This window comes from Eschrichtius robustus, chromosome 19 (assembly GCF_028021215.1).
Source record: "Eschrichtius robustus isolate mEscRob2 chromosome 19, mEscRob2.pri, whole genome shotgun sequence".
Classification (NCBI taxonomy): Eukaryota; Metazoa; Chordata; class Mammalia; order Artiodactyla; family Eschrichtiidae; genus Eschrichtius; species Eschrichtius robustus.
The window spans coordinates 8,772,085-8,788,226 of NC_090842.1; positions in this window are offsets into that span (position 1 = coordinate 8,772,085).

The window sequence follows — 16,142 nt, forward strand, 5'->3', positions numbered from 1 at the left end:
TTCCCCAGACAGCCACGGGCCATTTTGAATGACCCGGCTCTTTCTGTTCACTGCATACTTCCTGAGCTCAAACGTGTTCTCTGGTGCTCTCTGGAGAGTGCCTTCAGGCTGTAATTCACACGTTCCACAGCTGGGTCAAAGGACAGGGACATGAATTTGCAGAAATTCATAGCCTCGCAGGGAGTCAAGGACAGCTGCTCGGGGGACCTGAGCTTTGCAGACAGCCTAGCCGTGGCCATGGTAGAGACACCCAGGATCGCTCTGAAGGCTACTTTCCATTGTGGTGGCTCGAGCGTAGCACCTGATGAACTGGGCCGGAGCAGTGCAAAGACAGGCTTTCCCGGGCCTGCCTCCCAGTTTCACGTGAGCGCCCTGTTTGTAAGCCCTGAGCTGTGGCGACGGCGACGCCCAAGAGTGCCAGGGTCGCCTTCCCCACCCCCTCATCCCTGACCGTCCAGCTCCTCAAACCCAGCTGGGATCTCCCTGCTTCTGTAGTGCCCTCTTCAGGGTCCCTCCCCTAACCAGTCCCTCTTTGGTTACCATGCCCTCTTTCCTGGGATGTTTAGTTCCTGCAGTCACTTCCCCCGCCCCACTCTCCTGGTCTACTTGCAGACCTGCTCCCTCACTAGAGTGTGCCCTGCCTGAGGGCCGAGGCCAGATCTTTCCACTTTTTATCTTTCATGTTCAGCTCTAAGGCGGCTTTATAACGTCCGAGTAATAAGAGTCTTTTTCCTGGATTCTGGGTGGTTGTAAAGAAGCTTTAGAATCAGTAAGCTCACTTGGCAGCAGATACAGGCTGAGTCCTCTCTTCCTTGCACTTGTGGTTGTGTTGCTGTTGTGTATTTAAGCTGGACGTGCAGTCAGAGGCTTGGCTCTCACTCTTCAGCGATTCCACCTGTCTGGGCAGTTTGTAAGTCTGTTGGAGGTGATTTGCGGTTCTTATTGGAGAGCTTTCCAGGCAGGAAGGGCCATGGGAACCAGTGCCTCAGGGATTCGCTCACTCACTGGTGTCCTCAGATAGAAATAGAGGGATGGTGTTGACGATGATGACGATAACTTGACTGGGTGTTTCTGCGGTGCTTAAAACTTTTCATTTCTTTCCTTGCTCACACTACAGAAGATAAGCAGAGGGTAGGTATGATGCTGATTCTTCTTTTTTCTTTCCTTTAAAAAACACTTTATTGGGGTATGACTAACGTGTAAAAAAACTGTATATATTTAATGTATACAGCTCAATGAGTTTGGGGAAGAGTGTACACCTGTGAACCCATTACCACCATCAAGGCCATAGACATACCGATCACCTCCCAAAGTTTCCTCCCACTTCCTTTATTAGTGTTACTGTTAAGTTATTATTATTATTATTATTGTATGAACACTTAAGCTCTACCCTCCTAGAAAATGTTGCATATACAATAGAGTATTGCTAGCTATAGGCAGTATGCTGTATAGCAGATCTCCAGAAATCATTTATGTTGCGTGAAACTTACATAATGCCCCTCCCTCGAGCTCCTGGCAACCACCATTCTACTCTCTGCTTCTATGAGTCTGACTATGAAAGTCACGCATCTTAGGGGAGCAACCACTGGTGCCCGAGCAGCCCTGTTATCAGGTGTCCACATACTTCTCATCACTGCTTCCTGGTGTTACACGTGTGTAAGCACGTGCACCCTTATGTTCATATGCACACATGTGTAGATACTTGCAGAGCTGGGTGTATTACCTATGCTATGTGCATGTGGGTAGGTGTGTGCTAGGGCATAATCTTGTTTTGTCTGATCACAATAGAATGTCTGTATCTATGTGTGCACCGTGTTCGTATGTGTCTCTCTCAACTTGGAAAAAGTGTCAGGGTCCGAATACGGCCATTATTAACATGGTGAGAAGTTCCCCTGGTGGCAGGTGCCCCCACCCCTGGTTCCCTCCCTCCTTGTCCACTTTGAAACAGAAGACATTAAGTAGAGTCTGCCTTGGGTGGAGCGTGCATCCTCACCTTACCCCAAGCAGTACCGCAGAGAGAGTTGCAGATTTGGGGGAGGTAAACTTCCACCAGTGAAGACTTGCTTTTCAATGGGAAATTTACATTTCAATGCACCCTGTCATTGTTAATCTCAGACACTTGGCACTATCACCTACTTCCAGCCAGGCAACGCCCAGTCTGCAGGAGTCCATTGTAGACTCCGGGGCCCAGAGGCATGTATGGGTGTGGACATATGCAAATTTCACCGTCAGTGCCAAGGGCCATTTTGTGTTACCAGGCCATGGGCGGTGTCTGTCCCCTGGGACAGGAACCCTCCTGGTAGGAGCTGGGACTGCTGGGTGGCTTGTTCAGTCCTATTAAAGGTGAGAATGCATCGAAGGCAGCTGACAAGGAGAAGTTACCGTTTGTCCTATGAAGACACACAGTTGACTGTTCAAAGAGAGAAGCAGGCTTCCTCGAAGCTCCCATCACGGCTCCCAGTTCCTGATTCAGGGCACAGAAGCCTGGCTCGGGTTTCTTTCTTTCCTTCATTGCCAGAAAGCAAGCTGCTTACTCCCAGGGTTTATTTCGCTTTGGTTTATTTTATTTCACGTTATTTCATTTTGTTCAGGTCTTCAAGTTCATGATTACTAGCCATGCCCTCATGGAGCCTAGTAAACAGGTACATGTGAGACCTTTGTTTCTACCCCTTGTAACTGCTCATCTTGTTTGAGTCTGTATAAAATCTTCCTACTTGTTCAAAAGTCCCTATCTGAATTGAAAGCCCACAGCCTCTCTTACAGCATCAAACAATCCAAGAGGAGTTTTCTAATGTTTGCTGTGGGTCTGGAGCGTGAAAAGCCTTTTTGTTTTACACAGAAAGACACTGAACTCGGGGTCTGGCAACATGCCTGAGGCCACTCAGTAAGTAGCTTTAGGAGAGCCAAGAGCCTCAGTGTGACAGGCAAAAATATCCAATAAAAGTTTCAACTTGTAAGCTTTGGCAGACCACTGGGTGATGTGAAATGAACCATCCATCATGGAGGATCCATTCAGACAAGACTTGAGTCTTTATGAGTCTATCGGATGAATGTCAGGTACGGAAAATAGTAAAGGCATATAGCAGTTACTGACTTTTGAAATTCTGAAACAGTGCTTTCTCATTATGGAGGCAAAATGGCCAGAATGTATAAAGGAGGAATTTTCTTAAACATTTATATTTTCACCACACAGATGTAACCCAGATTTCCTTCCAGTCTTTTTTCTCCTTGTGTAAGACTATCGATACTGGAGTTGGAGGAGGGCTGAGGTCTCACTGGCTGTGCGGCAGGGGAATACACTTCTGTTTTAAACCACCCAGTTGGTGGTATTTTGTTACAGTAGCACCAGGAAACTAATACAGTAAGATTCTTGTTTCTGTCCCTGTGTGAGCACTGGCCACCATTTTTGTTGGTTGGTTTTGTTTGGTTTGGTTTTTGATAGAAAGAGCACAGGTCATAAGACGTAAACGTTTGGGATTCGTGAGCTGAGAGGTTGCCTAGGGGTCAACAAAGTACAAGAACTGCTCCTGGAACAGAGATTAAATGCTATGTGTGAGCTTACCTGTTCCTCTTCCTGGGCACATGGGGGGGGCTTCCTGGGCTCCTTTAGAGTTAAGTTGATGACAACATCCTGATGCCAGGCCTTCAATTTCTCTTTCTGCTGCTGTGACCTTGGAGGCAACTGCTCTACATGCACAGAGACAAGACGGCGGGGAGCCATCCACTCCCCATCAGACTTTGTGTGCCTGAGAAATAAACTTTATTTGTGTTATGCTGAGATATTGGGTTTACTTTGTAATTTAGAAAATCCTATCCCATCCTCTTACCCCACCAGGGGTTGATCCCAAAAGGTTTAAAGGGGATGTTCAGGGAACTGAGAATACAGCATCGTTGACCCTGGTGGCAGACTTTTAAAAGAAGTCCACACTCTGAGACCTCCTCCCACCCATATCCTTGCAGCTCGGAGAAAATGTCATTAAACAAAGTGCAGTAATTGCGGGCTTGGGCTCAAGAGTAAGAAATCCTGGATTTTGATATATACTAGCTATATGACCCTGGGCAAATTCCCTATATGCTCAGAACATCAGTTTGCTCATGTGTAAAGTGGGATGGTAGCAGCTATCTCTAAGGGCCGTTGAGAGGTTTCAACCGAATGTGATGGCAATTGATAGCATCCATCCACTGATAAATCATTAAGCACAGCACCTGGCACTGTGTCAGTTTGATTACTGTACTTCTCTTACTTTATCAAGAAGGCTGATATCTTTGGTGATCAGGATGAGCTTCTCTCCCTGGTGGTTCAGAATCTTTGTATGTCTGAACACAAATGGGTACGTACAAACCCATGAACTCCCTTCACAGTTCCGTATCTCTCTCTTAAAATGGACGGCATGAACATTGCCTGTGGACTAGGGTTTCCATGTTTTGTCCTCCAGATAGTGAAGGTTGGCTTTGCTACACTTAGGGACTCGGGAACATACTTTAGAGTACATTTTAAGACAACGTCATTGCTTATTATATCCAAAAAAAGAAGATACTATAGCAATGTGTTTAAATAAAACTCAGTTAAAAAGTAGGGGTGGGTGGGGATTTCTTGATGTGGAAGAGAGTGATATTTCAGTTTAAATAATGGACATCTACATTTATGTTTAAAATGCTCTTCTTAAAGCTCTAGTTTTCACCCTTGACTGTGTCCTGTTTCTTGTACCTGGCACAAATAAGTCACAGTTTCTGGAGTGGGGCCCTGGGAAGATGTGTTTTTTGATGACCCTGAAGTGATTCCAGTGGGCAACCAAGTTGAGAAACACTCCTTTGGAGAAAACTTGATCAAAGACCCATAATAACAATTCTTAACCATCTTGGGGGTGCAGTTGGCAAAGGCTTCTAGAATTGTCCAAGGCACTTTTTTACAAAGCGATGACGAGATAATTAGCATTCTCTCCATTTTTTAGATATGGAAACAGAGTCTCAGAGAGTTGAAAAATCTTGCCCAAGTTCACACAGTTAGGAAGCAGTGGAGCTAAAAATTGAACCTCGGTTTGTCTGTATACAAAGCCTTCTACAGAGTGGACAGTCCCTTATTCTGCTGATTTCTCTTAGAATGGCTTCGGCGTAATTCTGGTCATGAACATCTGAATCGGTTTGCTGCCTCTGGTGGTAAACCAAGTCATGAATTTCTAAGAAGCAACATTGTGTTACAAAATTTTCAACCCAGGAGACAATGATATTGGTCATAGGGAGGACAGTTAAGTTCTCTCACATTTTGTTCTGAAAATTCTGATGCAGAGGCCAGCCTGTTAACTGCATGGAATCACAGAATAGAGGTGATTCAAATCAGAAAGAGTGAGAGAGAAGGTGCATCTTCTTGGGTGGGGTTTTTAAAGGACCAACTTCCTGAGTCATACTCTCTGCACACAAACCAACCTCCCCATCCACCCAAATGGACCCTCTCATAATTCTAAATGTGCTTTGATACCCCAGCCCTTGAAAATGCCATCTCCTCATTGGTCCTTTCCCCCAAACGACTCCTACTTTTCTTACAGGAGTTTAAGCTTCATTTTTTTTTTGGTCTGTTCTGTTTTGTTTTGTTTGCTTTCATGGCCAACAGTCCCCTCTGGAATGGCTCTTTTCATGCTGTAATCCAAAGGTCAATAGACCTGGCATCGGTCCCACAAGAGGGTCTGCCTCTATAGGGCTGGGACTACATCACATCACGTTCATCTCGGTATCCCAGGGTCTGGATTCAAGAACACTGTCTGGCATGTAGCAGGTGCATGACTTAAAGAAATGAACAAATGGCGAATCAATGGGGAGTTTGGTTCTTCTGAGCTAAGCCTAGAGATTTCACAGACCAAGGAATCCCTGCTAGCCCACCAGCTATATTAAAAATAAAAACACCAGTGCAATGTGTCGAGCCATTTGCTGTCGCCCCCTGGTTCATTGTATCATGGGAGAGTCACTTGAGCTTGGAGCCCGAGCCCCGGCTGACAGGAGCATAAGCATGTCATCCTCTGCCCCATTAAGACAATGAGAATTCCGCCTCCCCCCCCCCCCGCCCCCCGCCGCCCCAGTAATTACAGGGTAAATGACTTGTTAAATCCAAAGCCCTCACAATACATCTCTCGACATGTAGTTCATATTCCTTGGGCGGTTTATCGCACTTTTGAGTGGTACATATTTTATAGAGAAAGGAGAGCTCTCCAATTAATAGTAATTGTGATCGAAGCGGTAATGCTCGTCTCCAGCCTCATTGCACAAGAGGAGACTGGAAGGCCCGTCTTAATTGCCACAAAGAGCTATGCCTATCCGCGGCAGTATATAAATAATAAATTAGAGGAAGGGAGAGCACTGCAATTCTTATGGTCTTCGAGGAGGTACAGATATTTATGTAGTGCTGATTGCTAAAAATCCTCTCCAAGTAATTATTAGTAAAAGCGGAATGTCTACATTTGTAAGGGAATTTTAATTAAGGGGAAGGTGAGTCTCATTATGGGGAAGAAGTAGCATTTGGGGATTAAAATGCAGGTCCAGGACTGGAGCATCAAGGTCTGACTGGCTCCCCTGCTGTCGTTTGGACAGTGGCAGGAAACTCAATTCCTCCGGGTTCAGTTTCCCCTGGTTTTTAAACCAGGGGAAATAAAGCAGTTATAAGTGCCTGAAGTTCCATTGGATAAACAAGCCCCACAGTTTGGAGGCTTCTGATCTGATTCAGCTCAGGATTGCCCAGTAGGGATGGGACATATCTCCGCTCTTTTGAGCCTCACTTTCTTCCTCTGTAACATTTGAATATCACCATTTGCATGGTGACTTCAGATGGAGAAATTGAGACCAAGTATGCAGGAGGACATGGGACCATTTCTGGTATATTGAAGACTTTCAATAATATTGTGAGAACAGCTTTTGTCTATTGCTTCAATTTCCTTTGATGTAAGTACTTTGGCACTCATGATTCAGGAATAAGGAGGGTATTCATGATTCTTGACCCCCAAGCTACTCACCATCTACAACAGAATGAGGTTCTCTCTCTCAATTCTTCATCACTCTTCATTTCCACAGTGAGCACAGAGGTTCTTAAACTTTATTTATTCATTTATTTTTGGTAGGAGTTAGGAGTGGAGGACAGACATAGATTCCTTTAAGGAGCTAATATAGGCCATGCAGTCTTTTCCCAAAAATTGCACATATTTTGCAGAATTCCAGATTTCATGAAGCCCTATGTTGACCATCCATGTACCTTCAGTTAAGGACCCGTGGCCCAGAGGGCTGGGCTACAGAGATTTCCAGAGCTGGGTGCAGGAAATGGAGAAGCAAATGATCCCATGTGACTTACGAGCCCTAGGAGAGATGAGCAGGATCCCTCTTTCCCTGTAGGAAGATAAGTTAATTTCAGACTCAGTCCAGCCCCTTCTGTACACACCAAAGAGGAGGCTTGTATATTCTGGACATGCATCCATCGACAGATGGTCAGGGATTCTCATTCGGCCTGTGGGAAACACTGTTTAGTCTTGTCTCCCAACCATCCCAAATGTTAGAAATAATAACATTTAAAGGGTCTGGCCCTTGGAAAAGAGGAACAAAATTCAAATAGAAGATGTAATGTGCAAGGAAGTAGACTTGACAGAGGAAATAGAGACGTTTAAATTTATCTATTATCCCTTGACCAGTTCAGAGGGACATCATAACATTAATATGAAGACAACTCTTGTTAAAAATCTGAGTTCTCTGAAATTAAATTTTCAGTTAGTTAAGGGAATGACTAGCAATAATTATACAATTAAAGATCACATTAGCACCCTAGAGCAGGGGTTGGCAGATTTTTTTTAAAGGACCGGAAAGTAAGTATATGCCATTCTTTGGGCCACAAAGTCTCCGTCACAACTACTCAGTTCTGCCCTCGTATCTTGAAAGCAGCCACAGACAACAGGTGAATGAATGAGCTTGCTGTTTTCCAATAAAATTTCGCTTGTGAACACTGAAATTAGAATTTCACATAATTTTCGCATGTCACAAATATTCTTCTTTTCATTTTTTCTAACCACTTAAAAACGATCAAGCCATTATTAGCTCATGAGTTGTACAAAAATGTCTGATGGGCTGGGTTGCCTGCAGGCGGTAGTGTGTTGACCTCCAACATAGAAAATGAGGCTGAGTGATTTTTTAAAAATTTATTGGAAATGGACAGCAGTGTGGAAATTCTGAGGGAGGAAAGAAATGTTGAAGATAGATTTAGCTAAAGTTTCTTTCTCACTGAAATTTAAAATGTGTTTATTTATTTGTTTATTTTTTGGCTGCATTGGGTCTTCGTTGCTGCGCACGGGCTTTCTCTAGTTGCGGTGAGCGGGGGCTACTCTTCATTGCGGTGCGCGGGCTTCTCATTTTGGTGGCTTCTCTTGTTGCAGAGCACAGGCTCTAGGCACGCAGGCTTCAGTAGTTGTGGCACACAGGCTCAGTAGTTGTGGCTCACGGGCTCTAGAGCGCAGGCTCAGTAGTTGTAGCACATGGGCTTAGTTGCTCCGCGGCATGTGGGATCTTCCTGGACCAGGGATGGAACCCATGTCCCCTGCATTGGCAGGCAGATTCTTAACCAATGCACCACCAATGCACAGGGAAATCCCTGTACCACTCTATTTTTTAATTCATTCGTTCACCCATTCATTCACACTACCCTAAATAACTGGCAAGTGAAGAGAGAAATTAGCATTTGATCAATCAATGTTAGCATGTTAACAAACATGTTATTTTTATGCCTCACCTTCCTGAAAGGTGAGCATTATTTTAGTTTTCAAGATGAGGCACCTGATACAGAATAGGGAAAGTATCTTAAGCGAGAACTACACAAACAGAAAGCAGGGCTACAAGCTGAGTCCAGGTCTGTCGGCTTCCGAAGCCCATTCTTATTCTGCTTCACCATGTGAGGGTTTTAACGATTCTTGACCTGGTCCGGGGCCCAGTATTCTTTATATTTTGTGTCTCATTTAGTATCCCAATGTAGTTGAGAAAAATCAGCAATTAAGAGGAAATTTCAATCCTGTACAGCTGGTAAGTGGCAGAGCCAGGAGTCAGCATTAAGAACCTAAATTTACCAAGGCACAGACCAACCCACTAACCTTACTAAGTTAGTAACTTAATGATGCAGATGTTTTTTCATTCTATAGAATTTAACTCGCAAGGCCAGACAGAGATAAGGTATGCCTTATATAAAATGGCAGTTGCCTGCAGGCTTGGATATCTCTTCTTTGCAAGGAACTGTGATAAGAGCATCCCTTGCATCATTTGCACAGTGGATGCGTGGAGGCAAACACTACTTCAGTCCGGGTTTTGCAGAAAGGAAACCAAGGCACAGGGAGGCTGAGTAACTTAAGCTCTGGAATTAGCTTGTAGTTATTCATTTTCTTGTTTATCATTGTCTCTCTCCTTTAGAATGTATGCTTCATAGGGAAAGCGTTTTCCTCTGACTTGCGACTACATTCCCAGAATTTAGAACAGTGCCTATTGCATATATAGATACTTTAAAAATATTTGTGAAATAACAGAATGAGTAAAGAAATGAATAAATGAGTGGATGAGTGAGTGAATTTACCCACTGTGACATAGTGTATAGGTACCAGAGCAGGGGTGGCTAAATATCCGCATCTCATTAACAACCTTTAGCTCCTGCAAAGAAACTTTAACAGGAGTGTGAAGAATTACTGACGATCAGAAATGAATGAGAAGTTAAGAGGAAGATGAGTGTCTCTGGATTTATAGTAAGCTCTATAAAAATAGTGCACAATTTATGAAAACCCAATATCCACCTTCATGGCCATATCTGATCTGCAAAGCCACGTATTGCAATACTATGCCCACCATCAGACAGAGCAGTGGTATTTTCTAAACCACATCATGTTTTCTTAATGTATTTTAAGCAAAGCAACTCACATAGGAAGCACTTCATAAATATTTGCTGTTAGGATTAGTACAGGGTACAGAAGGTGGTTTGTTGGTGTGGCCAAGGGGGAAGACTTAGTAAAAGTGGCTGCAGACGGTTGTGTCTGGGTTGGGCATTTGGAAAGGAAAGAAGGGAGAACAAAGGAAGGCCAGAGGAAGGGAGGGAAAGAGGGAAGGAGCAAGAATTGTTGATTTGGGCTGGTGGGTAGGTATAGCAATAAAAATATGGAAGCAGCCAGAGAATTTTCTAGTTTCTGAGACTTCATCATTCTATTCTTGTCATCAATGGAGTATACTTATAAAATTTCTATTGAACTTGTATTGGAGCTGGAAGGATCTGGAAAACCTGCAGAGCAGGCTGATGAAATGCTCTTGGGAGATGGCCTAGCAGTCACATATGAAAGGACACTGATTTGGTCCCATCAGAGATCAGAGCCCCTGGCAGTCACCAGAGCCACTGTTGTTCAGCAGACCCTGCCTGTGTCCCCCTGTGGTCCTGCCGGTTGGGTTCCTGCAGTCTGTCCATCCAGCCGTAGGGTGGCAGCTAGGCTGTCATGTGGGGAGGAGGCCTGGCAGGCTCGGGCAGCTTTGGCTGGTGTCTCCTCCAGGGGGGTTTCACCAACTCGACCTGACCTCTCAGATAATGGGTGTGCACACACACACACACACACACACACAGAGTTGCTCTCACACACTCTCACATGCTCCCACCTACTCACACATGTATATCCACTCACATACACAGTAGTCCCTGGAATACTCTTACACACGTTCGCACACACACAAACTCAAGTACACATAACAACACAGGCATATGCCACACACACTCACAAGACTCATAGAGACACACAAATACTCATCATACACACCTTCACATGTACACTCTCGTTTCCCCACACACCCTAATGCATATACACACATTCACACATGTACACTCTCACATGTGCACACACACACATACGACACTCACGATGACACATCCACATACGCGTGCACTTACACTGTCATGCACACACACACATACACACATGCTCACACACTCATACCTAGGAATACTCACATCCGCACACGCTCCCACGCACAGAGACACAGACACATACACGATCACATGTACACTCACACGTGTACACTCTTGCCCAGATGCGCTCATGCACATTTGGACACGTTTTCTTCTGAACATGGTGTTTATCCTCAGACCTCAGAATTCATTGTACGGTCCCAGAGAGAACTCGTAAGCCATGCTCCTTTAGCGAGAGTCACGAATCTCTCACAGGAAGATTCCTGCTCAGGTGAGTTAATCGGATTCCATTAGGCTACCTGTGAGGTTCAGGTCGTCTCCCCGCTGCTACAAAATTCTTGAAGAACCAGGTCAAATTCGTGGAAAAGCTGGACAGAGTCGGCGGGGAGGGGCCCCCTATCTGCTCAATAACGTTGCCATTTGTGTAGCTGCTATTATTCGCCCGCGTTTGTATTATTCAGAAATCCATACGTTGTGTTTGCCTTTTGTGTCCTGTGTCCAACAAGCCTCCCTTTGTCCCCGTCACACAGCCCAATCAACTCTGTGTGGCACATAAGTTTCAGGGACTTCTGGACATGATGACTAATTGTAACGCAGTCTATATCCTTGAGACTATAAGCTGATACGAGAAGACAATGGCAAAGAGGGAGCCCATTGAGATGAGAGAGTCCCCTGGTCCCCCGCCCGGGGGGCCGAGATGGGCAACAAGGCGACTATTGATGACGGCCACCCCAGCTCAGACCCCGGCCGAGGGGGCGTGGGTGGCATGACCACATCACTGGGCTCGAATGCCGCTTTTGTTTGCCCGGCAGTGAAAACTGGCACGTTAGAATTAGTTCTGTTTAGATTGCTCAGAAACTCGGACAAGAAAATTTTTAAAAAAGAGAGAGAGAGGCTTTCCCAGCCCCCTCCCCGGCCTTGTGCATGAACCCAGGCCTGCTCTGCCACAAATCCTTGGACATATAGTACCACGAAGTTCAGCTCAACTATGATGGATGTTAAAAAGATATGGAGGAAAAAACTGATGGACACCCGTTTCGCTTCCGCACACTAAAAACTACCCCTTCCACCTGGCTTCTCTCCGCCCTTGTCACCAGAGTACCTGTCCTCTTATGATGACAGTGGTCATTGGCTCTGCCCAAATCTCTAACACTGAATTCCTGGAGGAAAGCTGATCATTCTTCCAGAGGCAAATAGTCCTTGGTTATTCATTCGACAGATGTTTCCCGCATGCCTTCTGAAAGCCAGGTACCGGGGAGAGAGCTGTGGGAGAAGTTGGGGAAATCTCTAACCTTTCTCTCTCTCTTTTTTTAATAATAGCCTTGATTTGATTTACTATTTTCAGATTTAAAAATGATTTCTGTTTTGAAAAAAAGTCAAGTAGCCATTGAAATGGCTTTTTCTTTCTGTCACAGAACGTCACTGAACAACTAACTTAGGCATACAGTGTTCAGTTAGGCGCTGTTGGGAACAACCTGAAATTCCAATGCAAATCAAAATGCTGGATTTTATTCATTTTGAGGCTGTTTCTGAGGAAAGTGGGCCCCTAACAAAAAGATCATCATGATACCATATATAATGTGCTATTTTATTTTTCTGTCCCTCGTTACTGATTAGACTCCTTCCTCTTATTCACATTCTTATTCCTGGTGTGGAGAATGGAATAGAACTCAGTTACCTAGACTATTTTTTAGCTGAAGGTCAAGAAAGTGAAAAGGCAGTGGAGTTCAAAATGTAAGGAAATGTCAGAGGCTGCTACGTTTATAACTTACTTACAGGAAACAAGTTTGCAAAGGAGAAAACTTTTCCCAGCAAAACACCAAAACATTATCACAATTCTAAAAGTATATCCATTTTAAACAAACACCTTTAACAACATTACTGGTTGTAAAACTGTAACTTTTACCTTTTTAACATCAGCTTAAATTTTCCCTCTTAAAAGATGTAATCTCCGTGCCCTCTCGGGGTGGACATGCTGTTAGGAGAGGGAGCAGGCCCCTGAGGACAGACGGCGACAGGTATTCAGAGAGAAAGCATGCGGACTGGGTGAGAAGGAGAGCGGTAGTGTACTATTTTACACGGAGCTCCCGGGAGGCCTCGTATTGCGGTGACTGAACTGAGACCCCGGGGCCGAGAAGCCGCCCGCGCAGGCAAGTCTATGGGGGCCGCATTAGGAGGTGTGAAGGCCCCCTAATGTGCAAGGGATGGGGAGAAGGCAGTTGGGGCCTCAGCGTGCTAGTGATGGGGAGAGTGGAAGGAGGTGAGCTGGGGAGTGTGGACGGGGCCAAGTCAGGGGAGGGCTGGACTCTTCCTCTGACTGACAGCTGTACCTGGGTCTGAGTTCCACTCCCGTCATCTACTTCTTGTCGTCTGTGTGCCCATGGATGAGTTGCTTAGACTCGCTGAGCTTTACTTGTCTCTAAAATGGATAAACAATCCTCCCCTTTGGATAGGGCTGATGACATAAGTCCATAAAGACTCTCGTACAGTTCCCGGCACCTGTTCAACATGAAGTACAGACACTATCGTCTAATGGTCGAGGCTGTTATTATTAATAGTCAATACGATGATAATGTTGTCTGGCTCAAATTTTCCTCTCAAGCCAGGCAGAATGTTACCTAGAGCAGAAATCCACGGGGTTAGGGAGGCCTTTCTCAGCACCCAGTGTTTGCCAAACTCAGTCTCTAGTGCTGGGTATAAAGAGATGTCTAAAGATTAAGGGAGGTCACAGACTAACAGGAAACGTAGGTAAAAATGTCAAAAAAAATTTGTTTAATAAAATGTGTTAGGGGATGCACCAGATGCCGGGGAATACCGAGGAAGGCACCGAGCCCGTCAGAAAGGGAACAGGGATGCTGCCTGGAGCAGATGATAGTTGCCCGGAGCAGGAAATTCTAGTAGGAATGAACCCGGCAGAGAAGAGGGGGAACAGTGCAGGCTCCAGGTTCTACACGTCCAAAGGCAAGAAGACGCAGGTGCCCTTGGCATTCCCATGAACTCCCTGGCAGTACGGTCGGCTGGAATACAAGGCGTGGAGATAGAGGAAATGAGGCAGTGAGGCAGGAGAGGTGGTACCCAGGAAGCCCACCTGCGAAGCTGGAAGGCAGAGGAGAGAAGGCTCTAAAGGCAGTGTCGGTCACCCTCACCTGTTCCAGAGCTTGGTTTATATGAACTTCCCTCTTTGCTTAAGGTAGTTTGAATTGGAGTTTTTCTCATTTACCACCTATGTGATCCTTACACAATGGCAGGATAAGTGGAAGGCTTTTCAGAGCAGAGCAACAAGTGCCCTAAACTCAAGTGTGACCCACTCAGGGCCATGGAGCCCTTGGGCTGGTGCTCTGAGGAATCATCCACCAGCTAATCTAATTTTCAAAAATTAATTACAAGGAAAAACCTGTCAAATCGATGGGCATGGTGTTTGATTCTCCCTCTCTGGCATGGTACTCAGAGACGTACATGATAAGAGAAAATCCTTGTGTAGATTTAGGGCAAAGTGTTGTCAACTTTGCTGCGTAGTCATTCTTTCATGTGAGGAGTTTTAAGATACGTATTCTTAGTTCACTTCTTCCGAGATTCTGATTTAATCGGTCCAGGTTTTATATTTAATTCTTCATTCGATTCTCATGTAGTTAAAATGTATGATGCACTGATTTAGAGAACCATCTTTCCTGAAGGAAACGAAACAGTCAAAAGACTTTAGGAAGAAATAAACTTTGGGACCTCAAGGAGCAGAATGGAGGACCGAGAAGCTAGGTTACAATGAGAGCAGGAAGTGTGATGGGAGATCAGTGCCAGAGGTCAGAGGTGAGCAAAGCCAAGTTCACAGTAGGTCAAGTTAAGGAGTCTGAGTTTTATTTTGATTGCAACGGGATGTCATTGGAGTAGTATCTTGCGTTATCAGATCTGATTTATACTTTTAAGATATTCTGTCTGTGAAACAGTAGGGATGGGTTAAGAGAAGAAACTATTGTGGGAGGGAATCTAGGAGAGAGGATGGTAGCTTGAACCAGAGTGAGGAAGAGAAGACGCTGAAAAACAAATTGGATTCCAGATATATTCTGGACATAGAACCATCATGGCTGGGTAGTGAAAGGAAAGATAGAAATTAAGAGTGACTTTTAGGATTTTGGGTCTGGCAACAGGATGGACAGAAGTGCCATTGACATAGATAGAAAAAATTGCCAGAGGCACAGTTTGGAGTTGGGGGGGAATTAAGAGTTCTGTTTTGGACACATCCTGTTAGAGATTCTTAGTAAATCGCCAAGCGAAGAAGTGAAGGGCGATATTGGTTGACTTCTCTGGAACTCAAAGAAGAGACGAAGTTGGAGATGTAAGTAAGAGAAGCATCAGTGTATAGATGGCATTTGAAATCTGGAGTGTTTCTAGAAGTGACCGGTCCGCTGTGTCAAATGAAGCTGAGCCATTGACTAAACGGAATTCAGATAATTGACCACAGCTGCTTAGGTGGCATATGGAAAGAACGGAGGTTGAGGAAGTGGAGGGCATGGGTATGGATGACTCTGGAGGAGTTTTAAACTTAAAAGATATGAAGAAATTGGGCTTCAGCTCAGGTCTGCTATTATTGTGTTTAAGATGGGCCATAAATGAATGTATGTATGTATGGATGAATGAATGAATCAATCAATCAGTCAATTGTTGATGCCTTAGGTGAAGCCCAAAGCTAATTGCTTGATGCTGTGTACACCCTGCAAATAGTCCTCTGGCCTCGTGGAGTCTGCACAGTGCATTGTTTGGCAATGACTTATCAGAGACACAGTTCATTCTCAAGTGCCCTCATGGAAAAACAGCCATAAATTTTCCTTTCAGGATTGGGGCTATTTCCAGGTGTTTCCCGGATGATCCAGGTGGATCTGTGAAAGCACTTCCCAGGGAGGCCTGGTACTTTCCTTGCCCAGCAGTCTAGGTTCTGAGAAATCCCATTGTAGTTATCAGACATGGAGTTTGTATTGAGTCTGCAAAGAGATACAGCAGCTCACAGAGAGAGATTTTAGGAGAAAAACTAGACTTGATGTCAGTGTTCTTCCCAACAACCTGCCTTAATGTTTTTCCCCATAATTTTCTTTTCCTCCTTCCTTAAAAAAGAAAAAGAAAAGAAAAAGAAGAGGAAAAGAAACTCGGGAAAGAAAAAAATGCAAATGAAAAAAACTCTCTATTTTTCAAATTAGCCCAAAGCAAA